This window comes from Nycticebus coucang, chromosome 11 (assembly GCF_027406575.1).
Source record: "Nycticebus coucang isolate mNycCou1 chromosome 11, mNycCou1.pri, whole genome shotgun sequence".
Classification (NCBI taxonomy): domain Eukaryota; kingdom Metazoa; phylum Chordata; class Mammalia; order Primates; family Lorisidae; genus Nycticebus; species Nycticebus coucang.
Genome location: NC_069790.1, coordinates 5,348,111 through 5,371,479, shown reverse-complemented (window position 1 = coordinate 5,371,479; position 23,369 = coordinate 5,348,111). Strand labels below are relative to the sequence as shown.

The 23,369-nt window shown below is 45.7% G+C and overlaps 1 protein-coding gene across 13 annotated transcripts in view; it reads left to right on the top strand.

Moving 5' to 3' along the window:
* The window catches only part of IKZF1 (IKAROS family zinc finger 1), a 101,428-nt gene that overhangs the window by 23,798 nt on the left and 54,261 nt on the right, over positions 1-23,369 (top strand). The gene's annotated exons all lie outside the window — the stretch shown is intronic.

Sequence of the window (23,369 nt, the reverse complement as noted above, 5' to 3'; positions counted from 1 at the left end):
CCGTGTTGAGGAATTTCTAACTCCATCCACCCCTTTTATTTCAGAAAAACAAAGGCCCAGAGAAGTTCAGTGAATTAACCGAGGTCAAATGGCAGAGTCAGAATCAAACTCCATTTCTGACTCAAAGACTAGTTTTCACTCAAAAGACCTTTTCATTATACTGTGTTCTCATGAGCTAATGAGTCAACAGTTCCTTGGAATATTTATTTTTTAAAAGAGAAAAACTATGGTATTGAGAGCCACTTAATTGGCACAAAAGAATATCATGAAGGGTACGTAGGTAAAATCAGGTAGACGGATAAATGTGGATCAGTGGCATAGCCAAAGAGGGAAAATGTATGTAAAATTGTCAGGCTAGGAATGTCACCTCCGCCATCTTCTACAGGGCATCCAGATGCAGGAACTAAGACTATACAGGAACTAAGAGTTTTATGGACATACACACAAAGCATATTTTGTGTGTCTTCATGTGTATTAGAAACCAAGTTGACGGAATATAACATTCCTTTTCTTTAAATTAGCAATACAATTGATACACAAATAGATAAGGAAGGTGGCTAAGCCGTTTGGTGGGGATGAATCCAGAGATTCGTATGGATTCTTTTACCCCACTGGAGAGCAGCTGCCGTCTGTGGGAAGGTAGATGGTTGGCGAAGTAACACTTGCTGCTCCTCTGCTCCGCTGGATGCAGGAAAGCTACATATGTCACATCAGAGTTTCCCAGAGTTGGGACACAGGTGATCGTGCTTTGTTTTAATTGATGCATTTATTTTTAAGATTGTCTTCTAATTATTGCAAGTGATAGCGATTTTATCATCTACTGTACTACTACAAAGGTTTCTTTCAAAACACATTTATATAAAGCAAAAAATCCATTTAAATAATAAACCCTAAGTCCATGATACGATGTATGATAAACATTTGCAAAGGTGTCACATGAATAGCCATTGTGGAGGTGATGTCCCTCATTTGTGTAGCCCCTAAAGCACCTAGTGTCACTGGTACTGTTCCCTCCACTTACTGCAAGAGCTCACAGCTTGCCTGAGAACGTGGAGCATGTAGTGTGCAATTGAACGGAGAGCCCATACGTTAGAGTCAGGATGCTGGCTAGGGTGATTATGGAGAAAGTTGTGGGTTCTCCCAGAAATCCCTCCAGCTGCCGTAAAGCTACTGTGGCTATGGACATCCTTTTGAGAACTGAAAGTCATGATGATTCCTGGAGAGTAAGGAACAGCACAAATGGCCTTCACAGTAGCGTGAGTATCTTGCCCCTTATGGACTTCTAATTGTTGGTAGCTTTCCCTGGTGAGAGGTCATCCAGCCCCTGGCTAGCATTGCTGGCTGGTTCCTCAAACTATATTTCCTTGGTCTAGAGTCCTGCTCTCTGTCCCAAGTGGGCCAGCCCAGGCGTTACCCTGGAGGCCAGGGTGGCTTTGCCACTCTCCATGGGCCCTGTCCACTGCCCTTTGTCACTCATGACATGATTTTCAGTCTACTTTTCCTTCTGGGATAAAGTTTAGAAAACACGAATTTCAGAATTGTAAAATCTGAAAACTGCAGAAAACCTCTTTGCGTAGTTTGTAACTAGCAGTTGAGGCTGCCCCGAGGGTGGGGAGTGGTAGCTGTGCTAGCGATCACTGAGGTGGTTTGGGAGAGTGGGTGATCTGGGGGGGACTGGAGGCCAGAGGAGGCGGGGTCCCTGCCACAAAAGCAAGAGGTACAAAAGCCCGGAGGACACCAGCCTGGGGAGAGGATTAAGGAGAGGAAGTTAAGGAGGGAGAGAGTCTCGGAAGAGCTATAGAACTATAGAAGGAGACACCAAAGGAAGAAATTACACATCATAGCAACTAAGTTTAAGGGCCATCCTTTATGATTCTTGAAATAATCAGCTAGCTTTGGTATGTGGTGATAGGCTGTTTATGAATTTGTAATGTATGGGTGGCATTAAATAAATGAAGTCTGTAGATGGCTTAGGAAACAATAATAAAAGCTAAGGGAAATTTGTAGATTAAAGGAAATAAATTTGATGCCATACTTTATCGAAGGATTCCACAGGAATAAGTCACAAGAGCAAAGGAGTGTTAAGGACAGACAACAGGAAGTGAGAAGAAGCCCCTCCCTGGGACAGAGGGAGCCGGGCAGGCAGGAGGAAGTTGGGCTGTCAAAGGGGGGGGGGGGGTGCGCACCGAGGTAGAGAGGGGCCCGTGGCCAAGGCCTGGCAAATGCATCTCAGAAGGGACAGATCCAAGTCCCCTTGTGCCTGGCCTTGTGGCTCTGCCTCTCTGAGCCTCGGTTTCCTCATTTTATGGTGGCAATAGCAAGTGAGCACATGTCACAGAGTAGCCTGGAGGGTAGACTTTGCTGAAGACAGAATGGCAAAGAAAACAATGACAGACAAATAGCAGGCGGAAAAAAACCCAAACTCAACTAATGCAAAAAAAAAAAATTAAGATTTATAGAAAGGGTGAGGAACCTGTTGTAGGTTCAATTGAGAAAAAAGAAAGAAATTGAGAAAAAGAAAAAATAACATTGTAGCACCAAGAATAGAAGAAGAATTTATTAGATAAAAAACATTGATCCATAGACTAGGCAAAGTGAAACAAAGCCAGAGGGAAAAGGGGAATTAGAATCGGGTGTAAGACCAAAGGAAGGAGTGAGGAGCTGGCTGCTTCCAAGCCCAAGTTCTAGTCATGTGTGCTAAGCTGTTACTGTTGAAATCTCAAGAAGAAATGGTGAGAGACCAAAAGATGGATAAATGTGGGAAAATACTAGGTCATAGTAAGTTGCAGGAGTGTCTGGTTTAGAAAGAGGCAAGGAACACTTTTGGAAAGGCATGAGCCATTATTACCAGTAGCATCACTGGGTTTTAGACAAAGGTAATCTCGACAAGGAAAACAGACCATGGTAATAACAAATTAACTCATAGACATCAACCTCCTAGGAGGGGCGGGAGATGACACTGATTGGTGGGTCAATCCCAGAATGAAAGAAGTAATGGTCTCAGGTCTGACTCCTGGCATCTAGAGTTGAGGGAACGCTCCTAAGTCTCTGTACAAATGTGGGGAACGGTGACAGACGTCAGAATGATCCTAGAGCCTTTCTGCGTCCTCCATCTTCTTCCGAAGAGGAAACAAAGGATTTGGAGTGCAGCTTGGAGGATTTAGGTAGACTCAAAGGAGAACTGGTTGGCAAGGAGGGATTTAGTCATCGGAACGGTCTGTTGAATGAGACTCTAGCTTGTTCTTCTGAAGTGGTCTCTTTAAAAATGAGAGAACTCTCACCTCTCTGAAGTGGTTGTATATGAAACTGTTTAAAGCTGAGGGTGCACTCACTGACCTCTTACAGCAACCCCAAATTTACTCAATCAGACGTACTAGAGAAGTAAAAAGAGTTTGTGACTTACTCTGAAAACTGGTGTTTTTAAAAGTCTTTCATTTAGAAATTACGTCGGGATTGTGATCTAGAGAGCAGGTAGGCATTTTATACAAGAAAACCAAAACCTTAGTTATTTTCTTTCTTTTTCCAATAATGATTCCATTTCTTCTTCCATCTTCACACCTTGAGTTTTTGCTAGTTTCTGACTTACGCTGTCCTGGAAAGTGTTGTAGAATTGACCAAGGATGCTGGGTCACTAGAATTCTAGTGAGAGCAACACAGGTGTGGAGGTTGGGTTGACTGCTTCCAGACATAAAACTGGCTGTGAATAAGGAAGACACCCCAACCCTCACCACTGCACCCAAACCGACCCTGCCCATGAATGTGGATAAGGGGGAAGGAAGTTTGGTGGAAGAAAGGAAAGATCAGAGGATAGAGAGGGAGGATTCCAGATCTCAAAGTGGAATGGCCACCCCAAGAAAGAGGACAGGCAAATTTAGGGTTTACGAGTAGAATCAAAGGAAAAACCCAGGGCTGAGGCACAGCAATGCCGCAGGACTGAATCAGAATGATGACTTCTGTGACAATAGAGGGGGTGGTTGAACCAGCAGAAGGCCAAAGAATTATGGTTGAACAGGGCTTAGGAAGTGGCTCGGCCACCTGCATTAATCATCGGACAGCCCTAGGCAGGGTTTGAATATGGGCAGAGAGCGTGCACTTCCACGCCCCCATGACATTCTAGAATGTGCTTCTCTGGTTTCGCTCCTCCTGGCAGCAGGCTACTCTCAGAGTTGTGAGGAGATGGTTATAGCTTCATCCCTGTTTATTTCAGGACTGAAGCTGCTCTGCCATAGCTCACAGCTTAGTGGTCAGAAGCCCGTGGTCTGTGCACCTCAGGGGCTCCGAGAGATTGAACTGAATCCGTACAACTTTGGTTCTTCACATTGAGTACTTCAACCAGGATTTGACTCACTCAATTAGCAGGGGAAACCAAAAAACCTCCCCTGAAATTCAGGAAAAATGATTAAGGTGTGTTAAAACATAATTTTTTCTTTAAAACAATTGAAGTAAAAATTCCTTACCTAGCCATGAGTTCTAGGACTGAAATGGGAATTACAAGAGGATTACTGTATTTTTAATGAGCTATTCTGGTACTGAATGACCCCCTCATTTTAGAAGTTTAGGCAGGAGATCAGGAGGGTACTGGTAGGTTGAGAAATGGTGGTAACCCTGCTCTGCCGCCTGGGAGGGAAGGAGCGGTGCTGGAAATGGTGCCTCAGGATGGAAAGAGAAAGCAGCCGCCTGGTCTAATTGGAGATTGGGCAGCAGGCTGAGGACGGATGCAAGCCTGCTTATCTAATCAGCAGCTAGAGGAAGTTGTTTTTATCTGCGAAATGCATCTCTTCTGAGCGATAAACCCCACTTTAGCTGGGGAGGAGTGTTATCTGGCAGCATCTGAGCATGGCTTGCTGCTTAGCTCGAGCATGGTGGCTGTGAAAAGTCTCGAGCAGAGAACTGTCTGCCCAACTAAGCGGGAGGGTCATTGGTTTGCTTCTTCCCCCTCTTCTTTGAGGAGTAACTAGACACACGTCATTTGGATTCTTGCTTTTGTAGTTCCTTGCCCCTCTTCATAGGCCAATTATTGTGCAGCGGTTTTGTTGGGGCAAAGGTTTTAAAGTTCTGTATTATTCATCTTGCAATTTACCATCTCTGTCTTGGAATGCCTCATGAAGACAGCAGGTGTAGCCACCATGAGCTTGTCCCATCCAAGATGAAGTTGGGTGCAAAGACTTTGCTTTTTCCAAATTCCTTAAAACACAACATACAGCGTTACAAAAATGATTTGCCCACTTTATAAGGGCTTCCATGTTTGATGGGAGAGCTATTGTGAAGCTGGTACATTGTTTTTCTTTCTTTTGTTTTTTTTTTTTTTTGAGACAGAGTCTTACTCTGTTGCCCTTGCTAGAGTGCTGTAGCTCACAGCAACCTCAAACTCTTGGGTTCAAGTGATTCTCTTGTCTCAGCCTCCTGAGTAGCTGGGACTATAGGCACCCGCCACAATGCCCAGCTATTTTTTAGAGATGAGGTTCTTACTTTTGCTCAGGCTAGTCTTGAACTCCTGAGCTCAGGTGACCAACCCACCTTGGCCTCCCAGAGTGCTTTGTGGATGGGTTTTTTTATTACCTCTATTTTGCTGGATAGACCAAAATGTTTGGGATCTTCACAGAATTTCATGACAGTTTTGGTAAACTAAAATAAGTGATGTTGTGCTATATCAGACACTATTTTGTATGAGATGTGTTTGTCTCTGCATATATGCAGGTAGTATATGTGCATGGGTGGTGTGTGCAGTGTGTGTGTGGCATGTGTATGTATATATGTATATATGTGTTGTGTGTTTATGTGTGTATACATGTAGGTGTGTGGTGGGTTTATTTGTATATGTGTATGTGGGTGGGGTGTGTATATGTGCGCTGCATGGGGTGTGTATATGTGGGCTGTGTGGTGTGTGTATATGTGCGCTGCATGGGGTGTGTATATGTGCACTGCATGTGGTGTGTATATGTGGGCTGTGTGGTGTGTGTATATGTGCGCTGCGTGGGGTGTGTATATGTGCACTGCATGTGGTGTGTATATGCGGGCTGTGTGGTGTGTGTATATGTGCCCTGTGTGGTGTGTGTATATGTGTGCTGTGTGGGGTGTGTATATTTGCACACTGTGGGGTGTGTATATTTGCACTGTGTGGGGTGTGTATATGTGCACTGCATGGGGTGTGTATATGTGCACTGCGTGGGTTGTGTATATTTGCACTGTGTGGGGTGTGTATATATGCACTACGTGGGGTGTGTATATGTGCACTGCATGTGGTGTGTATATGTGGGCTGTGTGGTGTGTGTATATGTGCGCTGCGTGGGGTGTGTATATGTGCACTGCATGTGGTGTGTATATGTGGGCTGTGTGGTGTGTGTATATGTGCGCTGTATGGTGTGTGTATATGTGCACTGTGTGGGGTGTGTATATTTGCACACTGGGTTGTGTATATTTGCACTGTGTGGGGTGTGTATATGTGCACTGTGTGGGGTGTGTATATATGCACTACGTGGGGTGTGTATATGTGCACTGCGTGGGGTGTGTATATGTGCACTGCATGTGGTGTGTATGTGTGGGGTGTGTATATTTGCACTGCATGTGGTGTGTATATGTGGGCTGTGTGGTGTGTGTATATGTGCACTGCGTGGGGTGTGTATATGTGCACTGCATGTGGTGTGTATATGTGGGCTGTGTGGTGTGTGTATATGTGCGCTGTATGGTGTGTATATGTGTACTGTGTGGGGTGTGTATATATGCACTACATGGGGTGTGTATATGTGCACTGCATGTGGTGTGTATGTGTGGGGTGTGTATATTTGCACTGCGTGGGGTGTGTATATGTGGGCTGTGTGGGGTGTGTATATGTGCACTGTGGGGTGTGTATATTTGCACTGTGTGGGGTGTGTATATGTGCGCTGTGTGGGGTGTGTATGTGTGCGCTGCGTGGGGTGTGTATGTGTGCGCTGCGTGGGGTGTGTATGTGTGGGCTGCGTGGGGTTTGTATATGTGCACTGCGTGGGGTGTGTATTTGCACTGTGTGGCGTGTGTATATTTGCACTGTGTGGGGTGTGTATATGTACATGTGTGTGGTGTGTATATGTGCCTTGTGCGGTGTGTGTATATGTGCCTGGATGAGTGGTGTGTATGTGTGGCGTGTTTACACATGTGGGGGATAGTTGGCAAGTGACCACAGCTGTCCCTCGTGTCAGGGATCCACCTCATGGATCCCTAGGGCCCCTGCTCTGCCTGTCCCCAGCTTGCCGTCCCTGGAAGGTGACTGTGCGCCCTTTCCCTGCTTGTGAGGTGAAGGCTGACACGCCTGAAGCACTGACCAGGAGGGATGTGACACAGTGGGCACCATGGCTGCCACTGTCGACATTTTCATCGTCTTCCTAGTGGTGCATTTGATGTGAGACAGGCCGAGGCATCTGCAGACTGGATGACACGTGTCAAGACCTGTCAGGCAGGGATGTTGGGGAAAGCCCTGACACACTGACCTAATAGATTCCTCAGTAAGGAAACATGCACAGAGGCCAGCATGTGGTCAGTCTGCCAAGGTCATAGTCTATGAAAAAATCCCGTTGTCCCAGTGACTGGAAATAATGGGATTCAAAGAAAAGTCTGGCCTGGCCCTGCCTGGCACTGGTGGAGACAGAGGGTAGGGAGTCCTTCTGTCCCTGTGGGAGACTGTGCTGACGGGGACACCGTGGAGACAGCAGTCTCACGCTTCGCTGCCCCCTCCTTTCATATAAAGGCTGACTGTCCCTGAGTCTTTGTATTGGGAAGTTAATGACCACGGAGCCCTGACCATTCTGCAGTGTCTTACCCAAAGCAGAGTCACCCACTCCAGATTCACTGTAGGCTTGTGTAGGTTAGGTGGGATGAGTGTTCTATTCAAATATTAGTGTCAATAACTCTCAAGCAATTCGTATATTCCATTCGATAACAGGTAATTTTTCCTGAGCCTTCACTGTGCCAGGTTGAGGTGGCCACTACAGTTAAAGATTGGAGACTGATGGCTCTGTAACAGTAATACACAGCTGAACTCAGGAGAATTTAAAGTTTTCCTTCTTAAAGAATGTAGACAAGGAAAAATTGTTCCTACTTGGGCTGGGGGTGGTCAGGACATGAGGGGAGAAGAGGAAGAAGGTGGAGGGGTTGTAGGACCAGAGGAAGGATTTGCAGGTAGATGGTTTTAGGAGGAGACTATTTAAATGTGTTCAAAGGCCCGCAGGAGGGAGCCAGTGGAGAGGAAAGGATTAAAATCTAACAGCCTGGCTGGCACCTGTGGTTCAGTGGGTAGGGCGCCATATACTGAAGGTGGCGGGTTCAAACCTGGCCCCGGCCAAACTGCAAAAAAAAGTAGCTGGCGCCTGTAGTCCCAGCTACTCGGGAGGCTGAGGCAAGAGAATCGCCTAAGCCCAGGAGTTGGAGGTTGCTGTGAACCGTGTGATGCCACGGCACTCCACCAAGGGTGATAAAGTAAGATTCTGTCTCTACGAAAAAAAAAAAATCTACAGCCCGAGCGGAATCCCAGGGCAAGCAGGAACGGGCCATCCACAGCTGGGAGTGGGGGTGCTGCGTCAGCCGATCCCGGCCTGGACTGTCCCCCAGGGCTCCTCTTGGTGTTCCCTGCCGGTCACTCAGGGCTGTAACCAGGGGTCCTGCACAAGAGAGGTCTTCCCCGAGCATGCGCTCTGAGACAGCAGTCTCATCACTCCTCTGCTGCCCTGCTGTCAAGCCACGCACACCGCTTGTAGATGAAGGAAGGACACAGCTCTGATTTGCTCACAGTGGTGTCCCCAGCACCTGGGCAGCTCCTGGTGTGGAGTGGGTGGGTGCCCAGCATGTGTGCAGCGTGTGAGGGAACGGATGGAAGGGTGCTGCTGCTTCCTCAGAGGGACCGGGGTGAACGGAGAGCCAGGACAGCAGAGAGAACCTCAAGAAGAGATGAAGGGATTTATCTCACGAGGATGACAGTCATCACTGTGATCATTTGGGGTCATTGTTGCTTGGCGGGCACAACTGATATTTGGGGCAAAGAGACCCTTCTTTGGGAAAGACGTCCCCTGCCCTTGCATGGTATGTAGTGGCCCCCATCACAGTGGAACCACCTTGCCTGGTCACTGTGACACTCAGAACACATGCAAGTCCTCCAGAAAAGGCCCCAGGAATGAAAGGGCCGCTGTTCAGCCCACACACTTCATGCTCCCTTCAGTACCTCCCACATGGTGGGAGAGCTTCGCAAATGCTACGGGGCAATCTGCGGCTGATGATTTAAGATTTGCAGAATCTAACATAGGACTTTAAAAAGAGTACCTGTAGAGGGCGGTGCCTGTGGCTCAGTGAGTAGGGCACCAACCCCATATACTGAGGGTGGCAGGTTCAAACCCGGCCCTGGCCAAATTGCAACAAAAAAATTGCCGGGCATTGTGGTGGGCACCTGTAGTCCCAGCTACTCGGGAGGCTGAGGCAAGAGAATCACTTAAGCCCAGGAGCTGGAGGTTGCTGTAAGCTGTGACGCCACAGCACTCTACCAAGGGCAACAAAGTGAGACTCTGTCTCTACCCAAAAAAAAAAAAAAAAGTACCTGTAGAAAAATCAGACCAGAAAAGGTCAAAAACCCCGATCTTCACACTTCGGTCCATGCTTGCCATGTTCCCTCATGTCTCTGAAAGCACAGGCTAACTGTGGAAAGTTGTTTATTTTTATAAACAAAAACCAATGTTAATCTTATCTTTATTTCATTTTATCATCTCAAATTCAAGATCACATTGTACATAATTGGTTTACTAAGGGAAATAAAGAGATCCTTAGATTAAAAGTGCTGTCAGAGTAGACAGATCAGTGACACTGTGTGGCAGGGGTTTGGGGGTCCCAGTTTTATTTTCTGCTTTCTTCCACCTGTGTTGAAAGCATAGTTAGCTCTGTGTATAAAACAACCAACCGACATTTCGTTAACTTTCCTTCTACATGGGGTTTCAGAAAGAAATGGAAAAAAGAAAAAAAAGGGTTTGAGCTGTGGTTGCCAGTTGCCACCTGTCCCCCTGTCTGGTTAGGGCATTTTTCTGATTTGGGAAGTGTAAATATAACCCAGAAAAAAAAAAAAAGCTTCCCCCTCCTTTTATGCAAAAGTAGAAAGGTTCAAGCAGAGCAGAGCCTTAACCATTGCCTGTAAAGTTTCCACAGAACCGGTTGAATGAAATGAAAGCCCTCCAGTGGGGAGCAGCCTCCAGGAAGCAGAAGCTGCCCTCCCAGGGTGGCTCCACAAGCAGTGCAGGCTTGAGTCTGGGCCACTGCAGTCCACCGGATAGGCCGGATCTTCCTCACTGCCTTATGGGAACTACCTTATGCACATTACCACACATCTGCTCAAAATTTTAAGCTCTTTGCCTCTAGGATTTGCGGGATAATAGACGCGTTCAGGGAACTCAGAAAGTGTGCTTTGGTTCCTTGTGTGCGGATGCTGGGCAGATGCTGGATACTCAGAAAATCTGCTGGGCTGTTGTTGTTGAACTGACCATGCTTGGAAGCATTTACACCACAGAAATCAGCAAATGCTACAAATTGTACAAATTGGGCCACCCCCCATTTTTTTAAGAACCAGTGTACTAGCACTGGCTTAAATACAACTTTAGTGTCCTGACAGCTACAAGGAAATTTGAAAGAAGGAATTATTTTGTGGTAGTTGTGAGAGTATGTGTGTGTGGGGGGAGTGTTTTATGGGGGATGTTATTTATGAATGGGGGAGCCTGCCGGGGAGAACCATGGCACAGAGGGATGCATATAGTTTGTCTGACAAAAGAGTTGTCTCCAAAAGTCTCTTTGCTATTGATATCCCAAAATGAAAATGTAAGGGCAACTCAACTCTCCATATTAATAAATAGACTGTTTATTTAGCATTTAGGTTGGTTGCTGGGTGATTTTAACTAGGAAAGGATTTTGTCTTGTTTTTGAAATACTATTATTGCTGCTGTTTTGGTTTGATGAATTTTAAAATGTGAAGCAAGTCTTACCCAAATTACATTAATATGTTACTAAATTACAATAACTTTTCCAGAAAAGTTTTGGCCTCACCATATTCTTCACATCATGGGATTAACTTGGTCTCCTCCTGAGAATTTCTGTTGACTCCCTTAGATTAAATACAGCCCTGAGATGTGTGTACAGGTCCAGGAGGTTGTCCTCTGCAGTTGTCCCTGAGCCTGCAGGTGGCTTTGTGAGGACATTTTCATAGTAATCGCTTAGCACTGTGCAGATGTCTAGGGGAACTGTCCACAAACTGTTAGGACTGGAGACGTCCTTTGCATCTTGTGCTGTGAGGTACCTGACACTGGCTTTGACTCCATTAACTGAAGAGCTGGCTGGTGCCCTACTTTTGGGAGCTGGTTCAGCTGCAGGGATCTCTGAGCCCAGGTCTGGGGTGTGTCTTTGTAAGGCCAGCTGCCAGGAGAGTACTTCCCCTGCTGGGTGTGTGGCTGCAGGCTGTCAATTTCCACTGAAATCACCTGGCAATGATTCCCATGAAGCCCTGAACATCCGGTGTCTCTCCCCACCAGGCTGCATGCGGGGCCAGTGGGAGGCCTCCAGCAAGGACTCTTTGCCGGGTGGCGGAACGGAGTGAGAAGTGTGGCCACACTCTTTTTCAAAATGAAGGACTGCTGTCCTAAAAGTGAAATCCTACTGAAATGAGAAAAGGACTTTTATTATATCCCCCACAGGCAGCTATACAATCATTTTTATTATTATTCTTGGAACCTGGCAGAATTTTGTCCACCTTCACAGTATCTTTATGCTCTCCTGTTGAACGTGGTGGCAGTGAAAGAGCCTTCCAGTGCCCCTGGATCATTTCTGCTCCTGCTGTAAAGGTTAATAATGTCATTTAGCCGTTACCTTGCTTAGCTACCACTCATTTAATCTTAACATTAAAGTTTAAGGGGTCTTTAGTGAAATTAGTGTCCAATAGAGAATACTGTGGTTTAAGTGAAGCCTCTTTAATACTGAAATGAAATGGGAGTGTATTTTGTTATTGTAGAGGCTCCTTTTAACTTGCAGTTTTAAAGTATTATTACTTACCACTTATATACGGTCTCAACACTGATTTTTATATTTCGCTTTATAGCTGTGGGTGTAAAAATTTCTGTTAAGGGTTTGTATTTGTTAATTTTTCCCATTTCAATAACTTTGTTTTTTATTAATGGAGTGTCTCCTGAGAAGATATCCTTACAATTTGCCTGCCCTGTGCATGCACACATGGGTTAAATGTTAGGTATGGGGTATTTCTGATCGGGTCATAGGCAGACTGTCCCAGCACCATTTTGTGCCTTACGCAACAACCTCAGGCCTTGTTTGGGGGACAGAGGAGTTAGACATGAATAAGTTCCAGCATTTCTGGAACATATTTGTGAAACATGGGAGTCAAGAATTCTAGGGCAGCACCGTCCAGTAGAACCTGTATGTGTATGTCTCCATTTTTTCCTAGTCACACAAAAAAGAAAAATGACACAGGTGAAATTTATTTGAATGTATTTTATTTGACCCACTGTACACAGGTATTTAAACATGTACTCAATATGAGCAGATGTTAATGAGATTTTGAACTAAAGTCTTTCAGACTCAGGGCATATTTTATGCTCACAGCACATGTCAATTCACTTTGGCCACGTTTCAAGTGCTCAGGAGCCACCCAGGGCCAGGGGACCACCTACTGGACAGGACAGGTCTAGAGAAATCCCAAGAGCTATATGTCATTATATAAAATAAATAGTTTTATTCTTTGCTGAATTTTAGACAAAAACTAGTCATTGATCAACTCTCTCAAGGTAGTTTTTAAATCAGCTTTGTCTTTAAAATATTTTCTCCATGTGCAATCACAAATAAATGTGAACATTTCCTTTTTAGTTTTTCCATTTTTTGCTCAGTTTGACTTAGAGAAAACCTGAGTCTATTCCAATTTTAACATCAATTGGGCATCTTTTTCATAACTCTGTTTTAACTATGGGTCTCGTGGATATTTGATTAAGAGCAGAGTAATGAGGATACAGCAACATGTAAAAACACACACAAATCAGTTTTCCAAAGCGTGGTGGCTGAATTAAATACAGACATATATGACTTTCACTTTCCATTTTCATACCTTCATTTTATTTCCCTGTACTCTCTATGTCAACTTTTTCAAGTTGAGAAATTCTCAGTGATTTTTTTGAAACAAGGTAATTGCTTTATAGACATGAAGTGTGCGGCCAAGAGTGCCCTGGGGCACAGGCCGTAGGTAAACTGCTTGGGAGACATCACAGCTGGGGAATTGTTTTACAGAAACTAAGGAGCATGAAGCCTCTTGATGCTTCCTGGAAGATGCTTTTGCAGCCTGATGAAGCAATGGAGCAGAGGTGGTGGAGGAAAGGCTACATTTTTTTTTTTTTTTTTTTTAAGGGACAAAGAGAAGCTGCAACCTGCCCACCTGGCATCCACCTTAGCACCCCGTCCTCAAGGCCCGTGTGTGGGGTGGCGCTTGCCCCGTCTGCCGTGTGCAGCTCAGACCCCAGCCTTCCTGTGTCAGGGACACCTCCTGCTGCTAACCGCGGCTGTTCTTGCAGGTCAGGAGATGGCGTGTGCTCATGGGCCGCTGTGTTTCCTGAGCACACCATGATCCAGAGGCTCAGACTCGTCACTGTGGCTTTGACCGGGCTGCTGCTGGCTTTTGATCTTTCTTGCTCGCTCACCCTCTCTTCCTTTTGTTCTCCCTTTCTTTCTTTTTCTTTCTTGCTCTTTCTTCTTCTTTCATTTTCCCTCCCTCCCTTTCTTCTTTTCTTTCCCTTCCTTCCTTCTTCCATTCCCCCCTCCACGTCTTCCTTCCCCTTCCCTCTTTCCTTCCTTTTTTTCTTCCTTCATTCTTTCCCTCCTTCCTTCGTTTTTTCCTTCCTTCTTTTCTCCTTTCTCTCTCCTTTCTTCCTTCTTTTTGATATTTGATCATAGATACGATTTCATCAAGGTTCTATTACTTGGGTCCAAGGACTTGTGACTGAATTCTTTTATTCAGGAATACTTTTTTTTGTTTTTTGAGACGGAGTCTCCCTTTGTCACCCCTGGTAGAGTGCCGTGGCGTCACAGCTCACAGCAACCTCAGACTCCTGGGCTCAAGCAGTTCTCTTGCCTCAGCCTCCCAAGTAGCTGAGATTACAGGTGCCCACCACAACGCCTGGCTATTTTTAGAGACGGGACCTTGCTCTAGTTCAGGCTGGTCTCCAACTAGGAATACATTTTTAAGAAGCATAGAGAAAGGCTGCCAGGTGCACTATCCCTGTGTGTTGGGGAACCTAATCACAGTGAAGTAACCAGAAAAGTCAAAGCCACGCAACTCTCATGCCCACTAGTCCTGGATATTCCTGATCTTTAAATGAACTAGGGATTGTCTGGTTCAGGATCTATTGACAATAAGAACAACTACTTTGTACAAAAGGGGCATACCAGGGAAAAAATTGGGGTTAAAAGGCGACTGTGTCTTGGTGTGTCAACCTTCGGTCCTTTACCTGGTGTGGGAGAACCTAGCTTGCGTGTCAGGGCTAAGTTTCAGGACTGTTCTGCCTGAGCACGCGTTCAGCAGACTCCACACCCGGGATCTGCCTTTTGCCCGCCACTCACTTTTATTTTGCATCGCCCTCCTGCAATTCCCTTCAGATACCCAAGCCCATGTATTTGAATAGTTGAGTCTGGGTTTTATTTTTCTTTTAGAAATGGTCAAAAGTCCTTTTAGAATCTGGACCTTTGAATAAAGTCCGGGATTAACCTGGGGAATGCTGTTTTTTGTTCACAAACAAAGCTTAATTGTGACGTAGTGAGAATGGTTTTCTGGGCTGACTTTCACATATTTACACCTCCGCCCCTCCCCCGAAGAAAAGAATCGCCTCAGAAGATGAGCCCAGCTTGTTGAGGAAGATTTGGAAGTGGCAGTTCTGGGTTTAAGTCTCAGCTCGCTGCCTTCCTAGGATTCAGACATATGTGGCAATCTACTTCCTCCTTTTTCATCGGTAAAATATATTCAGTGAAATTATATTTTTTCCTAAATGCGTGACCTGTAAAGTGGTATTTCAGAATTTCATCAATTTGCATAACTGGGTTGAGAAGGGTGGACCTCTGCCCTGTGTCCGGTGGACGCCTTTCCTTACACGTGGGTGGCCAGCCCACGTCTGGACCTCTGCGCTGTGTCCAGTGGGCGCCTTTCCTTACACGTGGGTGGCCAGCCCTGGTCTGGACCTCTGCCCTGTGTCTGGTGGGCGCCTTTCCTTACACGTGGGTGGCCAGCCTAGGTCTGGACCTCTGCCCTGTGTCTGGTGGGCGCCTTTCCTTACACGTGGGTGGCCAGCCCAGGTCTGGACCTCTGCCCTGTGTCTGGTGGGCGCCTTTCCTTACACGTGGGTGGCCAGCCCAGGTCTGGACCTCTGCCCTTTGTCTGGTGGACGCCTTTCCTTACGCAGGGGTGGCCAGCCCATGTCTTGTGCTGTCCTCTGCCTTCATTTCTTTGTCCCTTCCCAGGAATCCTTTATGCAATTATTCAGTGCAGTAAGTTTCTTCTCTTCACATATCACCAACCCACAGGGCAAGCCATCCAGATCCCATTGTTATATTTTAGGGGCTCTAGGAAATAGCTTCCAAACTATTTGCCTAAGATCATCTGAGCTCAGCCAGAACTCTCTCCCCTTAAGTGTCAGTGCTGACACTACAAACATCATGCAAAGGTGCGACCCAGCCTGGCACTCGGACAGAGCTCCCACCAGTGGCATCCCAGTTATCTCGCACCTGTGAGCTACACCTGTGTGGGTACCAGGCAAGCTCCTGCCAGGCGGACACTGCATCTCCTTTTATTGCTTCTCGGCACATAACACTTCTTGGGGTAAAAGCAGAAACGTGATGAGCATGTTGACTTACATAAATGTTAAATTCCAGGTATTGTAAAAACCTTCTTTATAGCGCCTTTTCATGAGATTGGCTGTAGAAATAGAAAGTCTTCTCAGTAGAGATTGAGTCAAGAAGCAACATTTAACCCCTAATGAAAACTCTTACAAGAGGAATAAAACATGTCATCTCAAAATATAGCTGGAAAAAATAAGAGGAATGCGTATTTGAAGTGTTGCTGTGTAATTAGAATGTGCTTAGCAGTCTGGAGTCTCTGAAGTTCTTAAGTGTATAAATATTGACAGCATCCTGGGATCTCAGATATGATTAGTGCGTCCTGCCTTGATCACTGTTTTATTAAAATATTCATAGGCATACTCTATAAATTTGTTTTATCCTATTTAGCCTTAAATCTGAAGGATTATTGGCATGTTACTCAGAGCTGTATCACCATCTCCAAGGATAATCACTAAATCCATTACAAGCCACTGGACTAGGTGTCATAGGGGATTGAAGATGTCCCGGACGCAGTTTCCTCAGGGAGTTAAACAAACCACAGAGATCTAAAGAGAAGCCTTGTACCACACTCTACTGTAGGTTTGGAGCTAATCGACCAGCTCAGGTTGTGAGTGGTGTTGGCATTCCAGAATGTGAGAGCCAAGCAGAAGATGAAAATTGAGCCAGGGCTGCAGGATCAATTAACGAGATAGGTGTGTGTTAGCTGCCTACTGTGGCCCAGGCACCCTGCTAGGCTCAGGGGTGAACCAGAAAGATAAGATTCATGGGGTCAAATAATTTATCTTCTGGTGGGAGAGAGGAAGGATGCAGCTGGGCAGAAAGAAAAAAAAATGGTAAAAAAAAAAAGGAAAAAGATAAAAATACCATATAGAATAAATCATCTCTTTGCCACACAAAGAGTTCTGTCTGGTTTGGTTAAAATATTTTATGAAAATATTTACCCTAATTCATGGAAACCCGTGGCTGCTTCTATGGGATGGCCTGATTGCTGGATGACTGTTCTCATAGAAAGGAGACCCAGTAGCGTCTCTCTGCACATGCCTGAAACAGACAAAAATTTAAAGAGTTTCGGATGCTGGCAACTTCCTCCCCGCTGCCCACACCCATAGAGCCAGCCATGTGCCATGTCGCGGCTGCACAGGGCTCACGCCGTTCCCGTGAAACATACTAGATACAAGGCCTCCAAAAGCATCAGGCCCCGTGCACACAAATTCTCAGCATCCTTAACTAGGGATTGGCCCACCTTTTTGGACACTTCAGGAGGCAGCCCACTGTGGGTTTAGAGAAGCACTGATTATTAGAAAAACCCTGAAATAAATCTTCTAGAGCTAGCCCTGAAGCCTTCTGCAGTATAAATACTTTTTCTCTTCTCTGAAGTAGGATAGCTCCATGCTCAGTTGCCAAGGCACCGGCCACATACACCAAGGGTGGCAGGTTCCAGCCCAGCCCGAGCCACCTAAAACAAGGATGACAATTGCAACAAAAAAACATCCAGGCATTGTGGCAGGCGTCTGTAGCCCGAGCTACTTGGGAGGCTGAGGCAAGAGAATCTCTTAAGCCCAAGAGTTGGAGGTTGCTGTGAGCTGTGATGCCACAGGACTCTACCCAGGGTGACAGCTTGAGGCTCTGTCTCAAAAAAAAAAAAAAAAAAAACCAGCTCCGTAAGTGACCTGTTAGTTAAGTGGTGTTTGTTTCCTGGGGATGTAATGAAATCAATACAGTTCCCACTCACCTGGCATTCTCCAGAGTGCGGGGCCTTCCTGGAAGCTGGACCCAGAGGGCATAGACCTGGAGGGCTGCAGGGAGGGCCAGGGAGTGCAGAATGAAAGAGAAGACCCTGCCCTGCCTTAGAAGGAGTCACGTGTGTCCAGACAAACCTACTTTTGTGGTGAAAGACTGTATTCCAAAGCTAACTGTGTGATTCCACAGCCTCCCTGCTGTCAGTCTGTAAAACCATGCAATAGTAAACGCATTTCAGTGCATTTGAGCTTTTTATAACATTCCAGTTCTGGAGGGCAGAGGTTGCGCAGGAATAAGGCCTCCCTTGCCTCTCCTAGTATGGGACATGTGTGCACACAAACTGGGGTTGGATTTTTGCAGCTTGGACCCCTGGCAACTGTCAGTTGAGAACTCCTTAGTTCCTCTCTCAGGACAGCCCTGAAGACACAGCTCCTGCTTCTTTGTTTGTGCCTTTGATACCCGAATTGAGGGTGGGGTCTGGTAATTATCCTCCTCTCATTTCTTCCAATGTGTTTCATTTCAGCTGTTAAGATCTTTTCAAAAATAAAAACTGAGTGTGCCAGTTACAGGGACAGTGATAAGACACCTACCCTTGAGATGCCTATTTTTACAGCTTCATAAGATGCCTGGCTAAAAACATAGCCCCCCCTCTCCTTTTTTTCTTTTCTTTTTTCTTTTTTTTGGAACCTTATAAGTAACAATTTAAGAAGGATGAACTTAGCACACTTGAGCTGCTAACCCCGGACTCGCCTGGCACCTGACTCCTATCCCATCCCTGGCCTCGCTGTGAGCACCAGCTCTGGCAGAAGGAAGCAGTTGGAATTATGTGTCAGTGAACCAAGCGTAAGGTCAAAGTCACAGTTTTTAAACTATTGAATACCAAGTTTCTGCAAGTCCCCTAAAAGGAGCAAAAATCACGTCTTACATCTAAGCAGATGCCACTGTCCCCAACAGAATCTTCCTTTGGTTCTCCTTTATGCCGCACAGCTGGTCTAACAAGTAGTTTGGTCTATCAGATTGCTAGTTGGATTTAATTTTTATTTTTGGGGGTGAAAATATTTTCTTTTAGCAAATCAGTCCTCTCCTGAAATCCAAAACTTCCAGAGCTCAGTTGAAACGCTTAGGGTCCTGTCACATGACTCCATGAATCATTCAAGGGCAAGGGCTACGTAAACCATAGACACGGAAAGATTTCTTAGAAAGCCCAAGTGAAAGGGAAACCAGGTGGAGAGTGCCCTTGGTGTTAACGGGGACCTGATGCCTGCCTTTGGGGTGCTGTGTACGACCCTCCTGGTGTGTGTAGGCCAGGGTTTGTCTCTTACGCCTCCTATTCTCATTCTCCCTAACTCTAGGTTCATGTTCGAAGTTCCACTAAAGATCAGGAGGGATCAGAAGACAGGGAGGGGCATTTTACTATCATCAAATTATGAAGTATGTACTTTCTTTTATTTGGAAAGAATAAAGAAAATCCCAGCGTTTTTCTGTGTTATGCCAGGGGCATTTCCAGGAGAATTCCCTTTTTGGACAGCTGTCTCTGTTGATTGTTCATCAGCCAGCCACACCTGTGTAATTGTTAAATAGTGAAGGAAATTCATTTTTCATGTTGACCAGAAAATGTAATGATTTGAAGTCTTAACTACCTCTGGAAAGGACACTATCCGACTCTCGGAATCCAGGGAAAGAGCATGTGAGTCCTAGACAGGGAGGAAGGAACAGCTTTGCAGGCTCTTGGTGTCACGAGATGCTCCCCATATTTGCTTTTAGCAAAATTCTCACCTCAAAAAGAAAAATAAGAGTGAGCTGTGTACATTGTGAAGTGGTTATTTTCGGCACGTTCTTCAAAGTAAAACACCTCTCTGAGGTGCTGTTTCCTCATTCCTATGGTACCAAGATTAGAATAAAAGCGCCGTGGTTTTGAGACCCCAGACATCACCCAAGGACAGAGGCCCTTCCCACCTGAAAATGAGGCGGGCCACCATCTGTCCCGAGAGTGAACACTGGGCAGAGGAAGCTAAAGTCAGCCCCTCTCCTGCAGGTGGACCTGGAGGACAACAACTGGACAGAACTGGGTGGTCAGGATGAAACAATTTCAATAAGTGATTTGTTACTTTGTATGGACATAGTCCCCATAATGGAATAAAATGCACCAGAACCCTGTTCTAAAGATGCTGACCAACATTGGGGGCTCAGTTCATTCTGCTGAGTCCTTGCCGTGGGTGGGCGTGGCCCTCTCTCTGCTTCGCGAACAAGGAAGGTCCCAGTACAGGCCATCTCTCGGCGGGGCGTAGAGATGGCAGCCACCACCTAGAATTGTCAGTCCTCCCACTGGAGCACACAGTTAGTTTAGTTTGTACTTACTATTGAGCTTCATTAACCGATCTTCAAATCTCGCAACGTATCTGCACCCAAGTTCTTGGATTCTACATCTTTGGCTTTTTTGACTCTTAGTTGCTAGAATCTTTTGTCAAAGTCTGTGTATTTATGACCTTCGATACCATCTAAAAAACAAGTACTAGCTGACGGACATAGACGTATTAGCAGGAGTCAACTGGCAGGAAAAATCAACCATCATTCTACTGTCCAGTCTGGTTTCACTCATGAATGTTTGTTGAGCGCATAATGAGGAGTTCAGAGGATGAAGGAGGCCTGGCCAGAGCCTTTTAGGAAGACAGAATGTACCAAGTGCCACAGAGGAGCACAAAACCCCACAAAAGAAGCAAGGAGAAAAATCGAGGTGTTTTTAAGCTCATGTTTGCCTTTTATTTGTTTATTTGTGTAAATAGTATATTTAAACTATTATTTCATGGAGAAAGCAGTTTTGATGAGCTGTGTGTAGGCTTTTTCCTGTATTGTGTCCTTTCGGGAGTGGGTAGCATTTTAAAAAGAGATGCATGGAGGGAGGGGAAACAGCAGGGGCAGGAAAATATTGTGGACCGAGGAAGGGCAGGTGCAGCCACAGAAACTCAGTGGCTTTGGCTTGTAGGTGGGCCGAGAGGACTGACCCCAGGGGTAGGTGGGGAATTTTTCAAGGCCTTCCCTCAGCTTATCCCATACGCGGTAATAGCTGCCCAGGGGGACAGGTGGGGGCTCATTGAGGGTAGCTTCCCACCCCAAAATGAGTGATAGTTTGTACCATCTCTTCTGTTGCCTCTTAACAAGAAATCTTAACAGCATGTAGACGGATCACCCTTGTTAAAACCCTGTCACGGAGAAGGCTTTCATTCTTACACTTTAAAATATATTTTAAAGGGTCTGTGAGAAGTAAGCTGGGGACCTATGGGAACTCTTCATGCAAAGCTGAGTCAAGGCTCTGGAAATAAGACCAAGACCGCTTGTCTTACTTATTCTATAAGTTCATTCAGAAAGCTGTAGGTTTGACAAATACCAAGGTGAGGTGTAAGAAACTATGTCAGAAGCAAATGAAATTATCCGAGAGCGAGTGGAGGTGCTTTGGCAGAGATAGGAGGAGGCGAGGTGGCAACGGAGGGCGGCCCCAGGGTGGGCCCTGCAGACAGGCTGGGGTTTGAATCCTACCATCAGCGCTGTGGACACTTTGAGCTGGCTACCCTCCTCTCTGAGCAGCCACCGCCATGGTAGCCGATGGCGTCTACCCACACAGACTGTGGTCTGAAGTCCTGGGGTCTGGGCACTGTGCGTGGTCTCCTTCTCCAGGAGCCCAGCTGTGGAGGCTGCTCTCTGACTGGGCTTTTCAAGAAGACTGTACAGATGTCCCTCCCCGCCCCCACTGTTTCCCGCCACCTTTGACTTTTATGGTACAGATGCCAGGTTCGTTTTTAGGCCCATCTGGGAATTTAGTGAACTGAACAGGTAGCAAATGTTTCTGGACCCACCAGAAACTCATGCTCTGCTGAGTCTGAAAGAGAGTTTGCCGCAGGTGACTTTGTATCTGGATCGTGAGTCCCCAGGCAGGATGCAGAGGCAGGCAGACGGGGGACGGATTGGGTTCTGATGGCACATTCCACCAATAGACTCTAAGGATGGCCTTACCTTGTGCACAGATAACTCTGCCTTGTGGCTTAACCGTTAGAAATGTGTCATTGAAGTGTGAACATATTTATGCTGTTAGATTTCCCATCATTTCTGTCTATCATTCCCTCTCATTTGCATTGGTTACTCATAAGTGTAGATCTTTGGTGTGATTTGTACAACGCTCTGGGTGTCGAGCTGTGACAAGCTGGGCTCTTGGCACCACTTGATTCCTGCATGCTGAGTTTCGGTGGTGCTCAGAGGTGGTGTCACATGGAGCTACACCTGCGGCCGAGGACCAGGGGAGCAGAGTGCACTTCTGTTTTATTTTAACCACTTTAAGACCTATTTTAAATCCTAGCTATGCATCTAGCATTACGAGTTTATCTTTTAATACGGTAACTCTAGTTGTTTAATGTTTGAATAACGTGATGGAAGCCCACTAATTGCAAACTTTAAAAGTTTTTTTAAGATCACTAATGAGATTGGACGTTCAGAGTATTATGGCCATGTATTACCTACAAAGCAAAATATTCTGGTGATGAATATACTTAAAGCCCTGGCTTTACCACTCTGTAATTCATCCATCTATCAAAAAACCACTTGTACCCCATGAATCTATTGAAATAATTTTTTAAATCACTGAAATATTTACCATACCACAGCTATTCACTAAATACTCTCTCTCTTAAATGTAGTTTTTATAACATGAGAAGGGAAGGCTGTAGATTTAACCATTATATTTTTATGATCTTGGGGGAGGGGTGGATTTAACCATTATATTAGTTGATATTTAAAATTTTCAAAAGTCATTTATCTTGATGAGAAATCATATGTCTTAATAACCTTGATAAACTAAGTTTTGCATGATTACACCTTAAGGTTGAAACACATTTCATTTCATCATTTCCCAGAAGGGGCACTGAATTCACCCATTTCCTGTTTTTAATCTCAGAAAGTTCTGTGTTTCCACCATATCTACTTTCCCAGCAGCGGGACCCTGGAAGCAGCCAACACCAAACTCATTCACCCCACCTGAGATTCATGCACTTTGCACAGAGTTGCAATCAAAATCAGCAATGTCTTTGCACAGAAATGACCACGTGAGGTGAAATTTGCTATCCCAATCATGCGTGCACTCACGCAGCCAGAGGGCCACCCACCTTCCTTGCTGCAGCCTTTTTTCTGGAGTTCCTGCGGTATCTGAGGCTGCCCCAAGCCTGACATTCATGTTTGCATGTTCGGAGGCCACCTCAGGTAGCCTCTCCTTCATCGAGCATCTCGGGAGAGGGAGCGTTTCTTTGAGATTATGTTTTCTGAACTGCTCAAGACAGCCCCAATTTATTTGTAGCCCCAACGTTTCTTTGAGAATGTTTTCTGAACTGCTCAAGACAGCCTCATCCTCTTGAATGAGGAATCTTCCTAGAACCATCTAGGCAGCACCATCCCTCCTCTAGTATCTTAAAAGACTCTTGAAAATACTTGGACCTTTTCTTCTTAACTCAAGTTTACTATTCTGAATGCTAACTGGCATTATAGGCACATGATTTGAGGACATACATTTTGTAAACTGTGACCCTCTTGTGCAGGGAAGACTGGATTATCAGTTCATTCACTCTTTACTCATTGTTGCAGCAAACATTTCTCTTGCCTCCTGTGTAGCAGGGGGATTGACTTCTAGATTTTCCTCAACCATCCAGCTTTCAGGGGTGTAGTCCCGTGGCAGCCAGAAAGCTGTTTGTGCTTGTCTGCCCAGGGGTCCTGCA